Source organism: Pinus tabuliformis, chromosome J, assembly GCF_031772625.1.
Source record: "Pinus tabuliformis cultivar Carrire ecotype Pingquan chromosome J, CPIR1, whole genome shotgun sequence".
Lineage (NCBI taxonomy): Eukaryota > Viridiplantae > Streptophyta > Pinopsida > Pinales > Pinaceae > Pinus > Pinus tabuliformis.
The window spans coordinates 336,256,418-336,279,635 of record NC_142295.1 but is presented as its reverse complement, the minus strand read 5'-3'; the positions used below and the strand labels follow the sequence as shown (position 1 = coordinate 336,279,635).

Here is a 23,218-nt window from a genome sequence, read left to right as displayed (position 1 = left end):
CTTATGAATGAAAAGAGTGAACTTACTCAAAAGGCTCATGAGTATGAGCATCTGAAAGCTGGCCTAGAATATACTAAAATAGGCTTAGATGCAATTGAAATAGCCTTAGATAGTTCCAGAGTAGAGAAGACAGAGTTAGAGGCTACTTTACAAGAATCTTACCAGGAAAAATTCAAACTTGATAAAGAGCTTAGACGTTACAAGAAAATTTGAGAAATTTAGAGGTAGAATTGAAGGAACAAAAATGTTGCAGGGATGATCAAGAAACAATAATTTCATCTCTTGAGTCCAAATTAAAGGAGTAGACCATTACTGGATGGAACTCCAATAAAACCATCCACATAGACTATTGCACCTAACCCAATGGGACTCAAACCAGGTGTCTGTCGGCATGGAACTAGCTAATGACTAAAAACATTGGAAACAAACCATTTAGCTAACCCCTTGGGTTATGTTAGAATTAAATATAACAACTAACTATAAAAAATATGAAATTTTCCATTTTGATTGCTTTATCGATATTTTTCAGAGTTCACTCTGATTTATTTTTATGAGAATATATTTCATCTTTACTAGAAGATACCTCTGGTTTGAATAATGTATACTTATTAATGTCTTGAATTAATATCTCTCTAATGAGAAAAATATTCTTGATTCATCTTATCAGTCTAGCAGACACTGATTCCAAAAATGGCATATAAAGAGGCATTGGATGCATATGACATTAATTACATCTTATCAGTATGAGTAAATAATTACACCTAAAGGGCATATGATATACACCTAACTACCAACCAATGACTATAAAGAGGCTAATCAATGGTGTAGAAGAGTCAATGGGCACCTAAGATTTTGCACCAACTCTGTTTGCTACAATAGCTTCCCTAGACAGTGCTAATAGCAATGGCTCATGCAAAGAGCTCCCAACACAGTCACCAACAGGAGATCGATTAGATGCAAGAACTTCCCTTGAAATATAGGCTCGGATGAAGGTGAATCATAAAGAGAGCCCGATGTATTCCTCTGCAAAAAATAGACCTAATTAGGGGCAAAATCCTAGACCCAGACAATGGTAGAGCAGGACGATGCAACTGCTGCTGAAAATGATGATTATGACTAGAACTAAAGCTCGAACAAACTTCTGTGGGAAAATCAAAAGAAACCCATTGTGATTTTCCTCTAGGCTAGGGTTCATAATGTTGGTGTTCAACAAAATGGCTACTACTCTCTTTCTCTCTGGGTGAGCATATTTCTCTTGGATGTTGAGTGTTATTGTTTCAACTATTGGGACAATGTTATCTGCTTGGACCTATGTTGTGTAAATGCTCTGACAACTATGATTTTATCCTGCTTATCTTTACATTCTCCCTCTGCTAGTGTCTGTGTGCAAAACCCAAGTTGGTGTGCCACTACAATCCCACAAAAACCAATAAAATTAGCATATATAAATCAGACATACTAAACTATTTAGTAGCAAGGCAGAGAAACAAATGGAATACATAGAACCATACATGTCAAAGAAAAGATGTCCATTGTCACCCAGGTCCCATACTCTTTCAACTTTATATTGATGATTTAGAAGATCTCATTTCAAATTGATACAGGTGGTTCCCTTCTCTATGGGATTTCCAACTGGGATGTAAGATCACCTCACTTCTCTAGGTGCAATTATGGTTGAAGTTTCCATCCACAATTTATTAAAGGAATATCTCATACATCACTCAAGGTAGTTGTACGTTTCACTTTAAATATTTCACCTTTGTAACGAAATTTTCATGGAAAGTATGAGAGATTATACAATAGGAGTTTCATGTGATGAGTTTATACACATCTTAAGTTTTTGGGCATATTTTTATTTCTGTGTATTAGAGAATAATAGGTTGCCACACAAAAATCATGTCCTCCTAGCTATAGCAAGGACCTTCCACAGTTTGAGGGGAACTCTTTTTCTACTGCCCCACATATCCTGGCATTTATGAAGCATATATGGGAATTGATGGAAAGACATGACAATTTCATGATAGGTTATTTATGATTTCTTTAGGACAAGGGCATGGTGGCTAGCTGAAACTTTCTTGCATCCCAAACAACATACATTCTCTCAAATCTGTAGTTGAAATCTTCCTCAAGCATTGCCACCCAAGGTTCAGAAATTTGATGGTACATATCAAGAGTTGTTGACAACCCTACAAGAGGAAGGCCTCCTTGGACTTTTTGAAGGAAATGATAACATTGTTGGGGATGAAAGTGGAGCATCTATGGAAGAGGGATTATGCTCAAAATTTGAATATGAAAACACTATATATTTGTAACACGAACAACCTTGCGGAAACAATGACAGGAAGGAGGGCCATTTTAGCATCTAAAGTGATTGCTTAACACATAAATGAGTACCACCATGAAAACTGTGATGGCATTATTACACCACCTTCAAATGATACATGTGTCACTCTTTCTGGTGAGGATTGGCATAAGGTTGGTGATGTTTTTATTGGCTTCCCCATAGGAAACAATGTTGTAGATACAAAAGAAGAAAGTAGTAGCAGTTTTGAGATGAATTTGGCATGGGATTTATGCTCAAAACTAAAAACAAGAAAACTCCCTTCTCTTATGGCTTATGTACATGATAGTCATAATAATGAAAACATAAGCCTAGACACTCATAATTATCCTCTCATCAGTATGGATCAATCATCAGAGCATATCTTTGGGGTTGGGTAGAGGCAAGTCCTATACACTACTTGCATGGACCACCGATGTTTGGTGATCACGAAGAAGAGCGGAACTCTGATTCTGAGCCCTTCACAAGCATCCGTTAGGAGGGTTTTGAGACTATGTCATGTTATAACAATGTTGGACTAACCTCCCTAGACTTGTCACAAGAATTGAGGATAGAATATCCCTCCGAGGACAAGAGACTTTGCTCCAAATATGACAACAATAAGAATTTTGCACCAAATATTGGCATTTCTGATAATGAGTATCAACATTACACAAGTTATGAAATCCTCGATGATGAATTTGTTGCTCTAGAGGAACACAAGTATTTCTATTTTTCACACCAATTTCCCCAAGTCTTGGACAATGAAAAGCAAAAATCAATAGTCCTCTTATCTCTACAATCAAGACCGCAAACCTTCTTTAGTAGAGCAAAGGCGTAAGGACCATATTTTTGAAGAGTCAAAGTAATTATCTAGCAACATAATAGAAGCCACACCTCTCCACATTGTAGCGAAAAACAAAAAGGTGCCCCCTAGGTATGCATATTCGAAATCACCGAATTTATGAACATCTACGTAGATTTTCGTATGTACATTATTGATCAGTGAAATTATTAAGAATGGATTGTTCTAGTTTTGCAAGGCGCTTAAGGCCCTCCTATTGGAAACTATATCAATCCTAGAAAGGAGTAAAACCCTTTGTCTATAGTTCGAAATTTGTGTATGGTTCTGTGCATAAGCCCTAGAACGAGAATCTCCAAAAAATCCACTCATATGCATTAGTTGAAGGTCTATGTTGGGCATTAGTCCTATTTTGAGACCACTATCAAAGGTTACCAAATTTTTGAAGTTAAAGCTACATGAAGAAATTTCTGAGCACATTTTGCAAAGTCAAAATCCAAATTGAAGAAGCTAAAATTCTGAAGTCTCAAGTCTATCAATTTTTCTTAAGAGAAATCGAAATCGTGAGCATGTTTGTGACTAGTTCAAGTTCCTTTCTAGTAGCTACTATTAAACTTTTTATTAGGAATATTACAAATATGCAAGATTTTACTCTCATCTAAAGATTTAAGATTCTTGTCTCTCAGAGCATATGACATGTGTCTAGGAAATGCTTTAATGAATCTATCAAGGATGGTATCATCAATTGGTCTATATAAACTAGGCGCTTCCCTGAGTATATTATCAAAATGATGCATGAGCTCTCTAACATTTTCATTGTTGGTTTTTCTAGCCTCCTAGAATTTGTCAAGGAGCATAATTCCTTCTTTTACCATGGCCCATATTTTGTTGAAGGCTTGGTGAAATGTACCCTAGTTCGTAAGACTACCTTGAGGAAAAATAAGGTACCAATCCCTAGCACATCCTTCTAAGGTCAAGGCAAAAAGCTTCATAATCACATCCTCATCTTGGACCAACCTAGCACTAACATCCTAATATAACTCATGCATATGTTTTTTTGTAGTAATAGCATTAGTACGATTGAATTTGGGTAATAATTCCTCATATTTATTAGGCAATGAATGGGGAGCACCAGGGAATTTACTCACATCCAATGGCTTGAATGCTACAATGAGATAGGATTTGTTCATGGTTGTATCCATGAATAAGATTCTAACAACAAGAGTCTTTTGAAGCAAGAAAGATGTGGTAGTGTCAACAATTGTTTTATGAGTATTTCTTTTCTTTCTTGGAGCTATGGTATTGTCAAAAGAACTACTAGTGGAGATAATAGGATTTATTTTAGAAGTTGCAAGAAGAGAATCTACATTGTCATTTTTAAATGTTATCTTAAAATTTATTGAAGCTCAATATTTAGATAACAAGGAGGTTGACTCAAATCCTCCCTGACAACAGTGCCAAAGATGTTTCCTCAAAATCTACAAGGCGTTGTGAGAGTGCTCACAAGGCAAGGCCCAGACCCTACTACAACAATGAGGTGGCTTCCATTGCCACCTTAGCACTCCACCTCTTTCTATTTAGTGGAAATTCACCATATGGGGAGCTTCCCAGTATAAACTACTCAAAGGTATTCTATGTTGATAGAATCAAGGTGATATTTGAGAGGCTTTATCAAGGTACTTCTCACTTGGAACCAGGAACAATTCTTCGTGTAAAGGAACAACGTACCTATGAAGAAGCCTAGGTAATGGTACTTGAAGCCTAGGGTTTCAAGATGTAGCTCAACAATGGTACATCTAGACATACAAGCATATAGAAAGGGTTTGATTTGAAAAATATGATCAACCAATGGAGTAGCAAACCTTCAAATAGCTCTAACTTGAAGGCTTATATAAAATTACGGTTTTTGTAAGGCCTTAAATTACCTAGGGTTGATTATTTCAACCCTAATGAGGCACTTTTCACCATGCAATATGCTAGATTTTCATTTTGTGAGTTCAAGCAAGGGCGGAGAATTCCAAATCAGCTCCAACATTCCAATAATTCAAGCCCTAGTTGAATTTGTCCTTAGCTCTAGCCCTAGCGACTTGCCTTGAAGGTCCAAAAATAGGTAAATAAAGGTAAAAGATAAAGTTATAGAGTTTTTTATTATCAAGAGGGTTTCCAATTCCTTTTCCCTACTTGGGTGATGGAATCTTAGAAACTTTAACCATGGAAATATCAAATCCTTGAAGGAAGTAAGGGGGAAAACCCTAGTTTTCACTTCATAGCCCTAGAAATCATTCTATAAGGGGAGAAATTCATTAGAAAAAGGCTACATAGGAGGTTCTATATGGAGTTCAAGGAAACAATATTAAGCATTCAATAATTACCAATAATTTCATGTAAACATATTAATTTAGACAAGGAAAATAGAATCCCTAGCAATATTCCATTACATGCAAAACCATAAAAGATATTCAACAAAAATACTCACAATATATCCAAGAACATGTCTTCTTTCAATCCCAAAATGGTGTCTCAACAACAAAAACTAGTCTCCAATAGCCAAAATCCACATAAGATCACATCTCCACAAGTAGTGAAGTACAAAAAGCAAGTCGAATATATTCTAGAGAGGCTAAATTCCATAAATGTGATGATGAACAAATGATAGAGGTGATACTCTACTTATATGAGGTTTATCACCTCTAATTAATGACTAAAATCCCCTACAATTATTTTTATTTTTAGTAGACATAAAGTAAAATTGAGTTACAAGCCAACCCACTAGCTCAACAACAAAATATTCCAATAGAAACCCACATGTGTGAGTCGTAAACCTCAAAAAGGGATGATATCACGCCCTTATATGGCTCCAAATGCTCCATCAATGCAATGTAAGGGCTACAAAGGTCTCCAAGCATCATGATAATACTCCATTTGAGGAAAAATACTCATATCAAGCCTCAAAGCATCTCCATGTCTCCAAATCCAGTTGTGGGTTCCCTACTTCATCTCCATGGGTGCCAAGTAGACAACATGGTTCTCTCTATATCTAGAGTTGGGGCTCCATCAAGTGCAAGAAGCCCTCTTAAATCATCCTAGGGGATAGTCATCATCATTTGTTGGGGTCTAGATCAAGGCATGCCCATCAAGTAGTTTCAAGGCCAGCCTGAGGGCACACTAGGTCTACTAGTACATCATCAAGAATCTTCCATGCCAAGCAAGAGAATCTCAACATTCTAGTATCTGGGGGTGCTATGGGGTATCCATCAATTGCTCAAGTTAGAAAAGTGGCCAACACACTACTAGAAAGGGGCAATGCTATAGCGCCAGATCATCATACTCTTCGGGAGTGTAGTATGGTGTGGGAATCATGTGGAGTAGAGTGCCCTCAAGTGATTTTCTACTCTAGAAAACTTGGAAAAGCTATCTCAAACTCAAATTAAAAAACCATCATTCATTAGAGACTAAGATCATAAATGTGTCTAAGTGGACCATGCTTAAGTGTTAAGGGAATATTAGTACTTCAAACTAGGGTCACCTTCAAATATCTAACTAGAGCAGGTCTCGTAAAAGGGTTCCCTAACTTTGTAGGGGTGGCTAAGTATTCAACTCTATTAGGTGCTTCCAAACCCCAAGGGGAGTTCGAATTTCCAAGGTCAACCCTTCAATCCATAGGTGTTAATGAGAAGACATGACAATGGAGGGGAAGGACTTCATGGCCAAGTGCCATGGACAGGGCACTAGCTAATGAGAGTCTATATCTTGAGTACATAGGCGTAATGGAGGGAGAAATTGTGGCACGAGTCACCCCTCACAACTTGCTTTTTCCACCCGTCTAATGTGCCTTTTACTTCTTTTATATAATTCTTTTTAATTGATGCATAGCTCAAGTATCAAATCTTGTTCTTTTTGATGTAGTATTTATTTCACCTCTTAAGATGAGACATTTTCTCGCTTATCAAGGTTGGGACATGCAAGGGTTCCTTTCAGTGGATGGATCATCAAGTGATCAGGAATAGGGTGATGGCTAATGAGGGGGGATGAAATCATGCTAGGATTTTCCCCACATGCTAACTTATGTCTCAACCATCTTTTATATTTTGACTTTTGTTTTTCTTTCATTGCAGCCATCTCATTATTAAATGCTAGAAAAAGTCAGCGATCTTCTTTCTAGTGACTGACAAAATAGATCAAGGTTTCCTAGAAATCTGGTGTAATATTCCTAATGGAGAATTTATAGTAAATACTAGACATGTCCTATGCTACAACATTAACATTTCCACCCAAGAAAATCTTCTAATCAATTTAGAGCTCACCAATAACTGTTTCAAGTAAATTTTTCCAAAAATATTTATAAATTCTCGTTGACAACTTTTGACAAATAATTTGAGCGCAAACTCAAAAATTCAATTCCTATAGTTATCACAGGGAATTTGTCAACAATTTATGTGCAACAAAGATGAGGAAAATATTGGTTTCTTATTGTGAGCAAATGCCAATTTTTATAACATCATTGTAGAGAATACACCTGGAATTTGATGCCAATGGGTTGGACTTTGAAATGATCGATCTAGAAATATTTTTTGAGACCAACTCGTCCCATCCAAATAGGTTGTTAATACACACTACTGCAGGGATGATTTTTAATTGCTTGACTCTAGGAAGTTACACAATGGTGATTTTGCATAACCGAAATAAACCCCTCAAGTGTTGTAGGTATTTCTTTAGAAATACATTGCCAACCAAATATGCATAATGGCAATTAAGCACATTCTACATGCTGTTCTGATATACATATTAGGCCAGAATTACATTAAATACTAACAAAAAGAGACCGATGTCAGATTTAAAAAGAGATGGACCTTACATTTAATTTAGCCTTATAGACAAAAAAAAGGAGGTAAGGAGAATCTGAAATAATCAGTGAATTCTTAAGGCAATGGATAGTCCTGTATTCTTGGAAATATTTCTATGTATAAGGTGGAAGAAAACCCTCCTAATCTCTTTCTTCCTCTTCCACAACACGTATAGAACTCCTCTAGTAAATCTGAGACAATTTAGCACTGATAAGGGAGATGTATGCACAGGTAACGGGTTGATATCAACTCTCACGCCCAGCTAGAAGTATCATGGCCTGTTTGGTTTCAAAGCAGCCTCTCCACCAAATTTCGTGGCTAGAACACATCCATTGCTATAAAAACTAACACAGAGAACTACAAATATTGGGCGGGGTCCTTGAGGAGTCCACTTCATGGATCAATACGTTGCTACAAGGGCCCATAATATTCAGTAGAAGGATGGATCAGTGGCAGTTGATGTAGTAAGTACCAAAGTGACAGTTGTAGACTAGTAGCACTTAGGTGCTGGGGAGCGCAGTGTAGAGTTGACAACAATGCAGAAGTGGTAGAGTGCAGAATCAGTAGTAGCACAAATTCCTTGGTGGAAAGTGCAGTTGCTAGTAGCGTCCATGACTCGGAAGATAGATGCATCATACTGAACCCATTTGATTCAGTGTTTTGGATGCTTTTCAGTTATAGATGTTGCAGTTGCAGCAACAACAAATGAGAGGCAGTTGCAGTGCAAATTCAAAGTTGGAAGCAGTATGGCAGTGTTAGCGGCAACACAGATGCAGAATCATATTTGAGCAGTAGTTGGTGGGTGGAAACATCCAGACATCGACAGGGTGATAGGAGATGATAAAGAGACAAAGTGTTGTGACAGGGTGTGCAGCACTAGAACACATTCCTCACTAAGTGGGAATGTCATTTTTTGTAGCATCGGATGTGTTATAGCCACATAATTTGGTGGAGAAGCTAGAATATATGAGATCTCCAATACCCAGAAATCATTTCTAGAAATTCCACCTAGAAGTGACTTCATTAGATTATTAACCAATTTTGTAATGTTTCCCATGTCTAAACTTAGGAAAAGTGGTTAATTAATCAGTATTAATTAAGTCAAGGTGATAATCATCTAGGAACTCACAAGGATCAATCCCAAGATGATCCTAGCCATTGATTAAGTTTTAATCTTGGTCGTTGGTGCTCCAACAATGGATTATAACACTTGGAGAATACACTTGAGAACACCAAAAATTTGATTTCCTTGGCAGATTGATTTCTAGAGTAGTGACAATTAGCTTCCGGAGAGTCAGAGATTGAAGCACTGAGTGAAGGGCAGGGACAGTGAGCCCAGAGGAAGTTTTCAAGATCCAAAGAGGCCACAACAAGAGGGTCGAGTTATTCCCAATGAGGCAGCGTAGAGGACTGGGCATTTGCTTCATATTAGTAGTTCGATTTAGCTGAGGAAAAATTCATTCTCAGTTCCAGAGGTTGGGCAGAGGTTCTAGAGTGTCGGAGAGACAATTTTGTTATCGGGAAATCTAGTGTCCACTCGGAGCTGCTAGTCCCAGTAAGACTGGTAGCTATCTTAAAAACAAACAAATTAAAACTACTTTCACTTTCCTTTATGAGAAGTAGATAAGAGGGGAACAAAGGACACCAACCTCAGTCTTGCGCTTGGTTCCTTGCTTCGTTCCTCTCCCTTCTGACAAATCCTTGTCGCTTTTCCTTCGTCTACCTAGCTTCAAAGAGCACCTGTGGAATTAAAGCAGCATAATACTATCGAAGAACAGAGATCTACAATTATAAACAATATAGGACCAGATATATATTGACCACACAAATGCATATATCATCAAACATACAAGAATGTGGAGGAAAACTTGAATAGCTTTATTAATATCAAGAATAGCAAAGAAGATTACAACCAATTGTTCTGACCCAGCGTCATCATCCTAGCATGAAAGCCCTTCTTCACCTCATGAAAAGCTTAGATCACTCAACACTATGATATTCCACCAAGAAACCAACAACACTTCCTTACAAGATACAAAATTCCAGCCTCTGGATCTCTGGGATGAGGGATCCATATATAGATGATTGCAGGGGGATGAGTTAGCTTTTGGGATTTTGATTAGTGTCCTCTCTTTGATAGTTCTTGATTCCACTTGGAGATTGATGATCTCTTACTCATCCATGGGCGAATTCAGAGAGGCAAGTGTCACAGGAGAAATTTCTGGAAGATTCCATGACGATCCACCTTGCAAACTATCTCTGCCATTTGTCTACTCTCACCCATCACCCTATAGAAGGGTTTTCCAGTATGCATCGCACCTTTTACACTGAGCAGGTGAGATGCATCACACCCTCTGCATTGGGCAGTCTGTATGGTCCAGCTTTGACCAGTTCTAAGTAGTTTTCTGTGGAGAACTTCTGGGAGATGATGTAATCAGCTGACCTTGTTCCTTTAGGGTGTGAAGCAACACTTTTAGGGACTTAGGATCCCTTGGTTTATGGACATGTATGATTGGGGTTGCAGTGCCCAAAAATTTTTATAACAGTTTCCCCCTAAAGCATGAGGTTGTTAATCTTTTGATGTCGGGTGAAATGCTTTATCATGAGGATCCGAAGTTTTTTCGAGCTGGAAGGCGACCTGTAATAAGATACAATACAATACATTATCTTCATAATATTTTTCATGATCTAGCTAAGGTGGGCATTCCCATGCTCAGCTTTATAAATTCACTTTCATGTACATAAGACAGACAACCATCTGTGTGGAAAACTGATGATTCTGATAGAGCGATCATCCTTTGATTCGGATGATCATCTGTGCAGCAATGATGTACATTTGATGTCTTTATTTTCCTGAATATATCGCAGCCCAGATGGATGAAACTAGATCCGGGGTCTTCAAACTCGTCCAATCTTCACTCGGAGTACAAGTCGATCCATGTGAAAGATGTTCTGGAGTCGAACATGGAAAGACATCCCCTGATTACCAGCCAATGATGTAAGATGTTAACAGGCACGAGAGGAATCACCGATAATGATGATGACCCTCAAGGTACTACAGTACAATTCGCGTGGTGTGAAAAATGGACTTGGCGTCGAACACCATGCAAATATTTCGGTCGAAGGCCATTGATGTAAACCTATCGCCGGAAGTGAGAAACTTGCCATTGAGACATGAAAGCTTCAAAGTACTGAAAGAGTTGTTCCTAAGTCGACTTCTTGGATAATGCGCTGATGTTGACAAGAAGCGACCCGTCGTAGGAGGGCCTTAATGAATCCCACATCTATGACATGGAACGGGGTAAATGATTTTGGAGGTGAAAATGATCTGATGATACAGGGTTCAGGGTGGCGGTCATGAAAGAATGGAGCGTGAATGTATTGCAGCGGATGAGACACAGGTGACTTCTCTTGAACATACTAGCGAAACTGAAGTGGATTGGTAGCGTTAACCCCAAATATGGATGGTGCGACGGACCAATGGTGATATGACCGGTGAACGGAATAACCCAATCCGACTCAGATGTGGAGTGAAAGTGTCATGTTCAAGAGCGACTTGCTACCAATAAAGTTTCTTGGAGTTTTCTTCCCAATTTTCCCCAGTCATTGCTAACCAGTACCTCTTTATTTTTATCAAGCTTGAGGAGGATAACATATTCTTGTTCTATAATTTTCCCTTCGGGCAAACCCGTCGCTATGTTTTAACGAGCCTAGCGATACTGAAACCCGTTCTTGTCTATATGGACAAGTTTGTCGCTATTTGGTTTTAACGAGTTTAACGACAAAGATAACTCGGTCCTTTTCAATTCTAGAGAGTCTGAAATGGACGTAAAGGAAACTCCAATAATCCTTTTTCATGATATAATCCCTTAAGTCTGAAAAAGTATAAAATAATACAAAGGGGATGAATTTTCAATAATTTTAACGAGCCGAAAAAAACAAGCGCTCGATCTTTTTGTGTAATAATCCCTCAGGTCCAAAAAGATTAAAATCTAGAGGAGGGATAGCACTCCCAGTATCTTTAATGAGATGGAGAGGCCAACTGCTCAGCAATCTTTTTCATATTTTACGAGTCAGATGAAAACAGCTTAAAGGAGACTCGTTATTTGAGGAACGAGTGATAATTTCAGGTAGCAGCTAATTCCAGGTAAGGTTTGGAATTTTCCAATCACGGTAGTGTCACAAGGATGGCTAACAGGATCACTCTTAACAGCTGTTCCTCAAAAGGGGTAAACCATCAAATGGAGGTGAATGATCGGCTAAAACAGAGTGGAGGTGATGGTAAGTACATGACCAGGGCTCAAAAGCTGATGATAATGCATTCACAATGGTTATTTACCGGTGGTTGGTTCATTTTTTAATGAGATTAAACTCTGGGGGAATGTTTGCTCATTGCTAAGGTTTAATTTTTAACGAGCTTGAACTTCGTATAAAAACTGCTTGTGCCAGTCGTATAATAAGGATGTCTCATCGATAGGTTCAATTTTTAGGGAGCTTGCACCATTGAAAACTTTGCTCCGGATCCTTTCATTATGCAAGCTAGGAACAACCAATCCTACGAGTTTAAAGGGTTGAGAAACTAGAAACTAAGAAAATAAATGGTTGCTCTTTACTTTCAGGCAAAAAGGTTTGCATGCCCCCAGGCATAGCGAAGTAGAGTTTCTAGGTTACCATATGAAAGCTCTTGCATTTGCAAGATTGCTCCATCAGCGTTGCACACAAAACACTTCCTTGGCGATGTCTACCAAAATAGACAAAGGTGAGTGGCGGTCGCCTCCACTCACATAACTTTGACGAGGGAATCTTATTCCAGTCTAATCCCATTTTCCTAAACGGACGGGTGTGTCAGACTAGTCATATATCCTCCGTGGAAACCTACCCTATACCCAAGGTTTTCTTGCCGAAAAAGACCAGGGTGCATGCCCCTAGGGTTTCAGTCATGTCCTCCCGAATTACTCGCACTCTTCAGGTGGACAGACTGGAGATTAATGAGACATTCCTTGCGTGAAAAGACCATTTAGGGATGGCATTTGACTATTAGCTATGTGTGAGCCAGGGTACGAACGCTGGTCTACGAGCTGGACCACTCGGCCTTCATGCAGAAAACACATTACTCTAAAGAGTGAGGAGACAATGGCCCCCATGCTATAAATATAGTCGCACCCAAGGAGTAGATTATAATCTAGATGTCCTTGGACTACCATTACGTTCATATAAACGGTTTTCCTTCTCCACATTATGGGCACATTGGGAAGGATCCCTAACGGTCGACTAGTTCCTTTGTCGAAGCTTGTCAGATTTCTCATCTCAAGCAAAAGCGATGGCAAACCAAGTGCTTCCAAAGTAGTTGAAGAAAGGACACTCACAGAAGCCCCTTCATCTATGATGGTACCGACCATGATCATTTTGTAAGCTTGTATAATGATTCGGAATGGTACATTAGCCGGTAAACGGGGTCTTCCTAGTAGATTCCAATCGAAAGAAACGACTAGGTTTCTTGGAGGTGGGACCGAATAGACGGCCGGATATGACTCTGAAGAACTTCCTTCCTGCTGTAAAGGAATGGGTAGATTGTCCCCATATTCATCGGAGTCTGTGTTTACGAAAATAATTTGAATGGTGTCATTCTCATTCTCTTCGGTGATTGTATCATCTGAAGATGGACCTTCCAAAGACAAGACCGGGTTGACTACCGCCTCAACCTTTTGACTTTCATCTGGTATGAATTCAGCGAGTTTATCTTCAATGAAAGATGTTTTGACCGACCACAATAGCGTGTTGGTCGGATTTTCAACTAGCGATGGACTCGACAAGAGTTTCTTGTATCCAGGAGGAAGCCATAGCAGTGAAGCAGGATGGTTATCCAAGACTCTTTTAGCTTCGTCTAGGAAGGGACAACGGTGGACGACGTGATCGCCTTCACACAGTTTACAAGGAAATTTACATTTTCTTTTATGTCCAAATGCTTCGCTTTCACTAGTTGATGGTGTACTTTCAACACGATCTTCAGAGGTTGATGACACCGGATTGCGCAAACAAGGAGACCAGTCCCTTAAGATCCGAGGGATGCAAGGACAATCTCGATGATAGTGGTCTCCTTTGCAAATGACACATGGAGATTTAGGCTTGGATAGTGCAGTGTGCGGATTTTCACTAGACGATGCTCGGTTACCCCATTTCGCCTTTGGCTCCTTCTTCTTCTTCTTCTCTTTCTTCTCCTTCCCCTTCTTCTCCTTCTTAATTACGTGATTTTTGGCTTTACCAGCTTCATCAAGCAAAGAGGAAGGAGGAGAGGGTGAATTGGACGAAGTAGAAGGTTGGGGGGTAACTTTAGTATCATCCAATTGCTGACTCGATTGTTCAGGAATCACGGTGTTCTAAACGATGGAGATTGAGAAGAGCCATATTGGCAAGCCAATCGTCAATCCTGGAAGTGACAATGTGGCCATATGAGGTGCACCAACATCTCCCCAAGAGGAGAAAGGACTAGGATTTCCTCCAAGGGGAAATCCTTGGTTGGTGGACTCCATTTTTCTCAACCTAAGACCAATGCGGGAATGGTGATATTATTCTGATTAAAATAAATTTTAGATGCTTTGACACAACTTGTTTTTTCAATTTTTAAGAGTCGATAAAAAACAAAAGATAACTCTAGTTGCCTTCGATTTTTAATGAGCCTGAAGTGACAAGTGCTCAGATGGACCTTTTCATTTAAAGAGTCTGAAAAGGAATGAAAGAGACTACTCTGGAAATCTAGATAGAGGGATCACCAAACCAATCACAAAACTGTAGAATACTTTTTACGGTATGGCAGTCAATCTTCCTGAATGTTGTGTTCAGTGCATTGCGTTCGATAGGGCGGCAGACACGGCTTCCTATGGATAAAGGATATAGCCTATTGTGGTCTCCCAATATATACTCGACGGTACGTGGGAGCACAAGTCCATACTGGCACTTGTCGTCTCAAAGAGGAGGAATCACCCAACCAACATTGAAAGCGATAGTTACCAGGCTTTACGACGCTAGAATACGTCTCTTAGCCTAGACTTCTAGATGTTGTGCGTTAGGTTCCAAAGCATTTTTATGTTCATTAAATTTATTTTATAGTTGATCTTTCTTAAGAAATTTTCCTTTCAGGTTCACTGCGTGATGTAGATATACAATTCCTCAAATGCAATCTAAGATGATAAACAATTGTTTAATCTTCTTTTTGCAATGAAAATCCTAGCTACTAAAGAAAGAGAGATGATATTCTTTCAACATAGAGCAGAGAGCACACACTAGATGCACTGTCCTAAATCAAACCAACAAGCAGTCTAAATGCAAATGCACATGCATGTATTTTTTTTCAGCTTTCTTAATGTGTGAATGATAAGAAGAATGCTAAGTACAAATCTGAATTATCTTTTCAAAGCGACAGTACTAACAAATTTCTCTTCAAAACGAAAGGAAGATAATGACGACACTTTGCTATTTTGAATTGAAAACTACTTTAGACACTTTTAAAAACTACTAATTCAAATCAAATACAAGAGTAACTGTATAATTGACCACCAAGAACAATAGAATTCTTTTCTTTGACTGAAAATGACACTTGCGACACTTCCAAATCAAAAGACGACAGTGTGATTATGTTACTTTTTGTAAAAGAGAACTGTAAATGGCACACAATACATAAAAACATTCACAATTATTTGCACTTTGGAGGCGGAATCATGCAAAAGAAGGGAGTTTCTACAGTGGTCTACTAATCACAAAAAGCAAAACTCCTAAATAAAGCCGAAGAGAGTGAACATAAAAACCAAAATCTGAGAGCATAAGAGGTCTTGTCTGATCAGCGCACCTGCAACACAAGGAAAGTGCGATGCAGCGCACCTACAACACAAGGAAAGTGCGATGCATGCAGATTCCCAAGAGGAGAAAGTGCGATGGTCCAGGGACGAGACTTCAACTTGGTTCTGGGTCACAATTTGCAGCTTAGTTCAGGGATTTAGGCCGAGCTAATGATAGTCAGTAAATAGAAATCACATGGGCTGATCCAATGAGATTACTACAGCCACCACTAGGGCAATTAGGATTTTTGCAAATCGATTGTTTAGTTTATAAACAAAACCCGGAGATAGACTGAAGCAGCATTGATCTACTTTGCACTTGCATAGCAAATGCAGTTCGAAGGCTAGCTAGATTAACTTCAGGCTCCGTCTGTAAGTTTATAAAGCAAACAAATATAGACAAGCAAACAATCTATTCGCTCCCCAGTGGAGTCGCCATTTTTTTATCAGGAAATCTAGTGTCCACTCGGAGCTGCTAGTCCCACTAAGACTGGTAGCTATCTTAGAAACAAACAAACTAATACTACTTTCGCTTTCCTTTATGAGAAGTAGATAAGAGGGGAACAAAGGACACCAACCTCAGTCTTGCGCTTGGTTCCTTGCTTGGTTCCTCTCCCTTCTGATAGATCCTTTCTACTTTTCCTTCACCTACCCAGCTTCAAAGAGCACCTGTGGAATCAAAGCAGCATAATACTATCGAAGAACAGAGATCTACAATCATAAACAATATAGGACCAGATATATATTAACCACACAAATGCATATATCATCAAACATACAAGGATGTGGAGGAAAACTTGAATAGCTTTATTAATATCAAGAATAGCAAAGAGGATTACAACTAATTGTTCTGACCCAGCGTCATCCTCCTAGCACGAAAGCCCTTCTTCACCTCATGAAAAGCTTAGATCACCCAACACTATGATATTCCACCAAGAAACCAATAGCACTTCCTTACAAGATACAAAATTCCAGCCTCTGGATCTCTGGAATGAGGGATTCATATATAGATGATTGCAGGGGGGTGAGTCAGCTTTTGGGATTTTGATTAGTGTCCTCTCTATGATAGTTCTTGATTCCACTTGGAGATTGTTGATCTCTTACTCATCCCTGGGCGAATTCAGAGAGGCAAGTGTCATAGGAGAATTTTCTGGAAGATTCCATGACGATCCACCTTGCAAACTATCTCTGCCATTTGTCTACTCTCTCCCATCGCACCCTATAGAAGGGCTTTCCAGTATGCATTGCACCTTTTACACTGAGCAGGTGAGATGCATCGCACCCTCTGCACTGGGCAGTCTATATGGTCCAGCTTTGACCAGTTCTGAGTAGTTTTCTGTGGAGAATTTCTGGCAGATGATGTAATCAGCTGACCTTGTTCCTTTAGGGTGTGAAGCAACACTTTTAGGGACTTAGGAGCCCTTGGTTTATGGACATGTATGATTGGGGTCGCAGTGCCCAAAAATGCCTATAACAAATTTCCTCGTGGGAAGCAGGCAGAATGACTTCATGAGAGATTGGTTGGAGGATTGATGTCATAGAGACAATGCAGAGCAGCGCAAAATTTGACGCAGAGGGTCCAGGAGGTTGAGTTTTCTGAAGGCAAGTTGTGTTGGGTTTTCTTGTGGAGGAAGGGTAATTCCATTCAATAATTTTGCCTAGATTTTCTTGTTGTTGATTGCCAGTTTCACGCATCTAGATTGTATTCAGATTTCACTACTGCATAATAAAATAAAACGCTCATCTGCTGCACCAATTTTCTCGCATTGGGTTTTTCCGTGGACTTTTGTCCAAAAACAACAGTTTTATTTTTATGTGTGTGTGCTAGTATTTTCTCAGTTCCAATACTATTTTATTTTCCGCAGTTTTATTTGTGAAGGTTGTAGTGTGTTTATTTCGATGTTGTCGTAGCAATAAACTGAATAATTAAATTATCAGTTAGAAGAAATAATACTAGTTGCTGCAATAAGATTTTGGTTTTTAGAATTTTCACATGCCCCCCATAGCCTGTTGTTGGGAGACAACTAGAACAGAGTTGGCAGAGATCATAGTGATAGCCCCTGCCCTGAGCCATTGTTGCGATGCCTGTACAATCTGAGGGACAACAGGAATCATCCTTCTCCTTGGCACATGACCTCTTTGTAATTCACCCTGGTTTTTGTTTTTGGCACAAACACTGACTGCAACTTGGCGCTAGGAATAGCACGACCTCTTGAGGAAAATAATATTGATTCTTAGCTCTTGATATTTGCTTAAGAATTATTCTCCTCTAGACCCTTGAGTACTTTACCCTTTGGTGAATAATTGAACTCGGTCCTTGAGATTATATCCTTGCAAATGCAATTGCAAAATTTGAAATTGTGAAAATTTGGATGCCCAAATTTCTATTGCAGCAATTGATTATGATCTTCTATTTGTTAATTATTGAAAAGAATTATTTATTGTTTCCTATAATAAACACCGAAACTAATACACTGCCACCTTCACCATTTAAATAAAATGCAGCAATAAGAAACTGAACAAGAAAGAAATGCACAACACATCTACACAGTTATTTTTAGACAAATGTCCCCAAAAAAAACAAATGTGGGAAAAGCGGTGCAGCAGCTGAGAGTTTATATTATTAAGCAGTAGTAAATATGAGTACAATTCGTTGGATGCCCAACTAGCTATCCGATACAGAGAGAAACTGGAAAAAAGGTTAGTGAGAGAAATCTCACACTGTTCTGGGGCTTGCTGACTGACCCCACGCTACCTCTGTGCAGCTTCTGCGTTAGCCCTACACAGAACTGCATCACTTTGGTTGGGCTCTGTGTCAATCCCTCTGCTGACCTCCTGTTGACTGCAAATTCGATCTCCAGGCCTTTCGGTCTCACACACTGGCTTCCTGCACTTAATCTCGTCTCTCCTAGTTGGAATTCAAACTCCCTCTGAAGGTCTGCACTACCTCTGCGTGGCACTACGCTGCCTCACTGAACTTCTCTCCGCTTTCTCTGCCTTGCACTCCCCAGATCTGGAAAGCTTCCTTCAGTTTACTATCTTTGCCCATCACTGCAAGAAATCACTTCTATCTTCTCTCTAGCAATTACTGTGCTTCCCTCTCTAAGAAATTCGATCTCATGATCTCTCCTTGATGTGTTCTCCAAGTGCCCCCTCTTCTTATATCTTTTTTTTGGACAACCAATGGCCCAAATTAATTTTTAATCAACGGATTAGATTATTTTGGCTTGATTCTCATCTTCTTCTAGAAGTTTCACCCATAATTAGATTAATACCCTTTAATTATTTTAATTTTCTAGTTTAGACTTAGGGTCCCATTAAAAATAATTAATTATTTTAATAAAATTGTCTCCGGGTGGAATTTCCCAAAACGATTTCTAGGTTTTGGAGAATGCATGGTCTAAGCCTCCCTGAGAATTTTGAGACTTAGAGAACATCTCATGCTACCATAAATAAACACTCCTTCTTAGCGAGGAATGTGCTTTAGCAATGCAACCTGCTGAAGCATCACTCTGTTCTGTAACATCTCCTTCTGTGTTGTTGATGTTTGACATCCTGTCCACCAACTATTGGGAAAATGTTTCATTTGTATTGATGCTTACCCTGCCACTGTCAATACTACATCTGCATTGCAATCTTCTCCAGCTGTTGCTGCTACTGCATCAGCAATGGAAAATCATCCCAAATTACTGAACTAGTGTTCAATATGATGCATCTTGTTGTTGGAGTCTGACTACTACTAGTCTCTACTCTGACCCTTTGAAGCTTTTGCGCTACTGCTGACCTCTTCTTTGTGCCAACTGCACTAGTCCATCCTGCTACTTCTGATTTGGGCTTCACATAGCAAGGAATTGATCCGAGAGGTGGACTCCTCAAAGTTCCTGCCCAACTACAGTCCTTTCAAACTACAGCTCTAGATCACACCACCTCCCTCCTGGAGACACCTTGACTGTCATGGAAAACTCATCCTCCTCAATCTTCACGGCTGCAACCTTCGGATCATGATTCTCATCTTTGTCCTTCTTCCTAAGAGGACACTGCATTGAGTAGTAATCGAATTCACCACACCTGAAGCATTTTCTTCTTCCGTTGCTCCTGCTGCCACTTGGATGTGAGGGTTGCATTCTCTTCCTTCTCGTTGGGCTTTGACCCACTGCTGCTACTTCTGTCAAGTTTACACTTGACCAAGTGTCTCCTCAGCTCCTCTTGCTTAAGAGTTGCCCACATTTTATCCCAATTTGGCAAAGTCACCCTGCCCAGGATGCTCTAGACAAAGACTTGCCACTCCTCAGACACTGAATTAAGGGCCAGTCTTACCATGTCAAGACCTTGAGGTGTTGACACCATAACTACCAGCTCATCTCGAGTCTCCTGAAGCTTTGCAAGGAAAGGATCAATGCATTCCCCCTTTTGCATCTCCATATACCTCATCTTCTACTCCAAGTACATCTTTCGCTGCTTAGAAGATCCCTGATATATCATCGACAATGCATCCCACATCTCCTTGGAAGTGTTTCTACCATCAATGTGACAGACTATATGAGCCTTCACTCCGTTGAGGATCATTCTCTTTGTCTTCACCATTTCTCCCTTGTACTTCTTGAGTGGATCTGGATCTGCACGCTCAGCTACCACATTGTCGACGTATACTTTTAGAAAATTCTCATCCAGAAGGCATGACATCCTTGTCTTCTAGATCACATAATTGGATGCCCCATCCAACCTATCTTGATCTCTTAGTACACTGGTTGTCATCCTTTCCAAATGAAAAAAGTTGAATAGCTTCCTCTCTCCTCTGCTCAACATTAGACTGGCCTACGCACTCCTTGTTGGAACTTGTAGATCTGCCCGTCTCCGTTTCTGCTCAACAAGTGAGAATTTAGACTCCTTGGCTGGAAGTCCTTTGAGGAAGAATTCCCTCAACCATGTCTCTCTCTTTCCTCTGACATCTTTCTTCCCAGCAACTGCTTGCAATAAACTGTGTCCCACCAGAAACCCCTCTTTGCTTAAGCTTTTGTTGCGCTGCTCCTTCTGTGGCTAACATATTTTGATTTGGAAATCCTACCTCTCTGTCGACTCACTGAGAGAGAGATTTACCATGAAAATCTCCCCCCTTGGCCTGACTACGCAAACCTCAGGGGATTTGAATTGCTACCTCTATAGGAATTTCGAACTCCCTTCCTCCTTCAGCACTGGGATCTTTCAACACTTCTCTCTTGTTTCACCTGCACCTCTGATACCATGTGAAAATTTGGATGCCCAAATATATACTACAACAATTGATTGTGATTATTCTATTTGTTAATTACTGAACACAATTATTTACTATTTCCTATAGTAAACACTGAAACTAATACATTGCAGCCTTCACCATTTAAATAAAATGCAGAAATAAGAAACCGAACAAGAAAAAAGTGTACAACACATCTACACAGTTATTTTTGGACAAGTGTCCCCGCAAAACCCAATGTGGGAAAATCACTGCAGCAACTCAGGGTTTCTATTATTAAGCAATAGTAAATCTAAGTACAATTCGTTGGACGCCCAACTAGATATCCAATACAAAGAGAAACTATTGAAAAGGTTAGTGAGAGAAATATCACACTGTTCTGGGAGATTCGATTCTAATATGGGGCTTGTTGACTGGCCCCACGTTACCTCTGCGCGGCTTCTACATCAGCCCTACATAGAACTGCGTCACTCTGGCAGGGCTCTACATCAATCCCTCTGTTGACCTCCTGTTGATAGGAAATTTGATCTCTGGGCCTTTCGGTCTCACACACCAACTTCCTACACTGAATCTCGTCTCTCGTAGTTTGAATTTGAACTCCCTCTGAAGCTCTGCACTACATCAGTGAATTGCTCTTTTCCTTCTTTGCCTTGCATTCCCCAGATCTAGAAAGCTTCATCCGGTCTACTATCCCTGCCCCTCACTGCAAGAAATCACTTCGATCTTCTCTCTAGCAATTGTTGCGCTACCCTCTCTGAGAAATTTGATCTCTTGATCTCTCCCTGATGTGTTCTCCAAGTGCCCCTCAAACCTCTTCTTATATCTTTTTGTTGGACAACCAACGACCCAGATTAAGTTCTAATCAATGGATTAGATTATTTTGGCTTGATCCTCATCTTCTTCTAGAAGTTTCACCCACAGTTAGATTAATACCCTTTAATTATTTTAATTTCTTGAGTTTAGACTTAGGGTCTCATTAAAAATAATTAATTATTGTAATAAAACTGTCTCCGGGTGGAATTTCCCAAAACGATTTCTGGGTATTGGAGAATGCATGTGTCTAAGCCTCCTTGCAACTTTTGAGTCTTAGAGCACATCTGATGCTACCATAAATCAACAGAAATGATATTCCCCCAAGAGATAACTATGGTGGCACTCGAAGTCCGCCGAAATTAGCTTGAGTTTCGCTTGAAACTCTTGAACTCGTTTGAGCTCCTTTCAATTGCCAATGAAATAGATAGAATAGAATAATTTGCAATTGAGTTCCTCCTCCTTTTATAATTATTCATGGAACCTTCCTCTAGCTTCTAGATTATGCCTTTTTCCTTATTATTTTATTGGTGGGAGCCATTCTCCACTTTTTCCACCATTTAAATAAAATAATAATTTTTTTCCATTCCAATAAAATAATAATTTTCCTCCCTCTCCAATAAAATATTATTTTTCCACCATTCCATTAAAATAATGTTTTCCTTCCTCCTCCAATAAAATATTATTTTTCCACCATTTCATTAAAATAATTTCTCCCCTTTTCTCCCAAAATAATATTTTCCCCTTCAAATATTATCCAAAATTTGGCAAATCTCCTAAGTGATTTCTACACGCACAAATTTTAGAACATTACATGTGGAGGAATTTTAGGGTTTATCAACATTTAATCTCAATGCATAGGTAGGGCTTGAAAGGCAAATTACAGAGAAAAAGGAGAAGATGAATAATTGATGCACTCATATTGCACCACAGGAGGACAATGATGCTCCCAAGACAATGGAGTTAACAAAAAAAGGCACCAAGCTCTTATACCATCGATAGGTTGGGGATTATATAACTCCATACATGGTAATTTTATTAAAATGAGACAAATATATACACAAAATTGACCTTTTGTTTCATCTACCCACAAGTCCGAGGATGGTTGTTCCTATTCACCTATGACTCTTCATTTTCTCTAATATTTAAAAAATTACAATGCAATATTACCAAGATTTAGGTATCTAACGTATATGAAATAAAAAAATCCAGAAAATCCCTTGCTAATTGGTGTACTCCTTGTAGTAGTAGTCCTGACTCAATACTTTCTAATCAATTTGTGCAAAGAGGAACCATCCTTCTTCATTGGCAACAACACTATAGATGCAAAAGGATTCTTGCATGGAACTAGGATTCTAAAGGGAAGAACAATGGCTAGTT

At 39.3% G+C, this 23,218-nt stretch overlaps 1 protein-coding gene across 1 annotated transcript in view; it reads left to right on the top strand.

The window, feature by feature from the left end:
* The window catches only part of LOC149227111 (putative LRR receptor-like serine/threonine-protein kinase At1g53430), a 242,850-nt gene that overhangs the window by 149,838 nt on the left and 69,794 nt on the right, over positions 1 to 23,218 (top strand). The gene's annotated exons all lie outside the window — the stretch shown is intronic.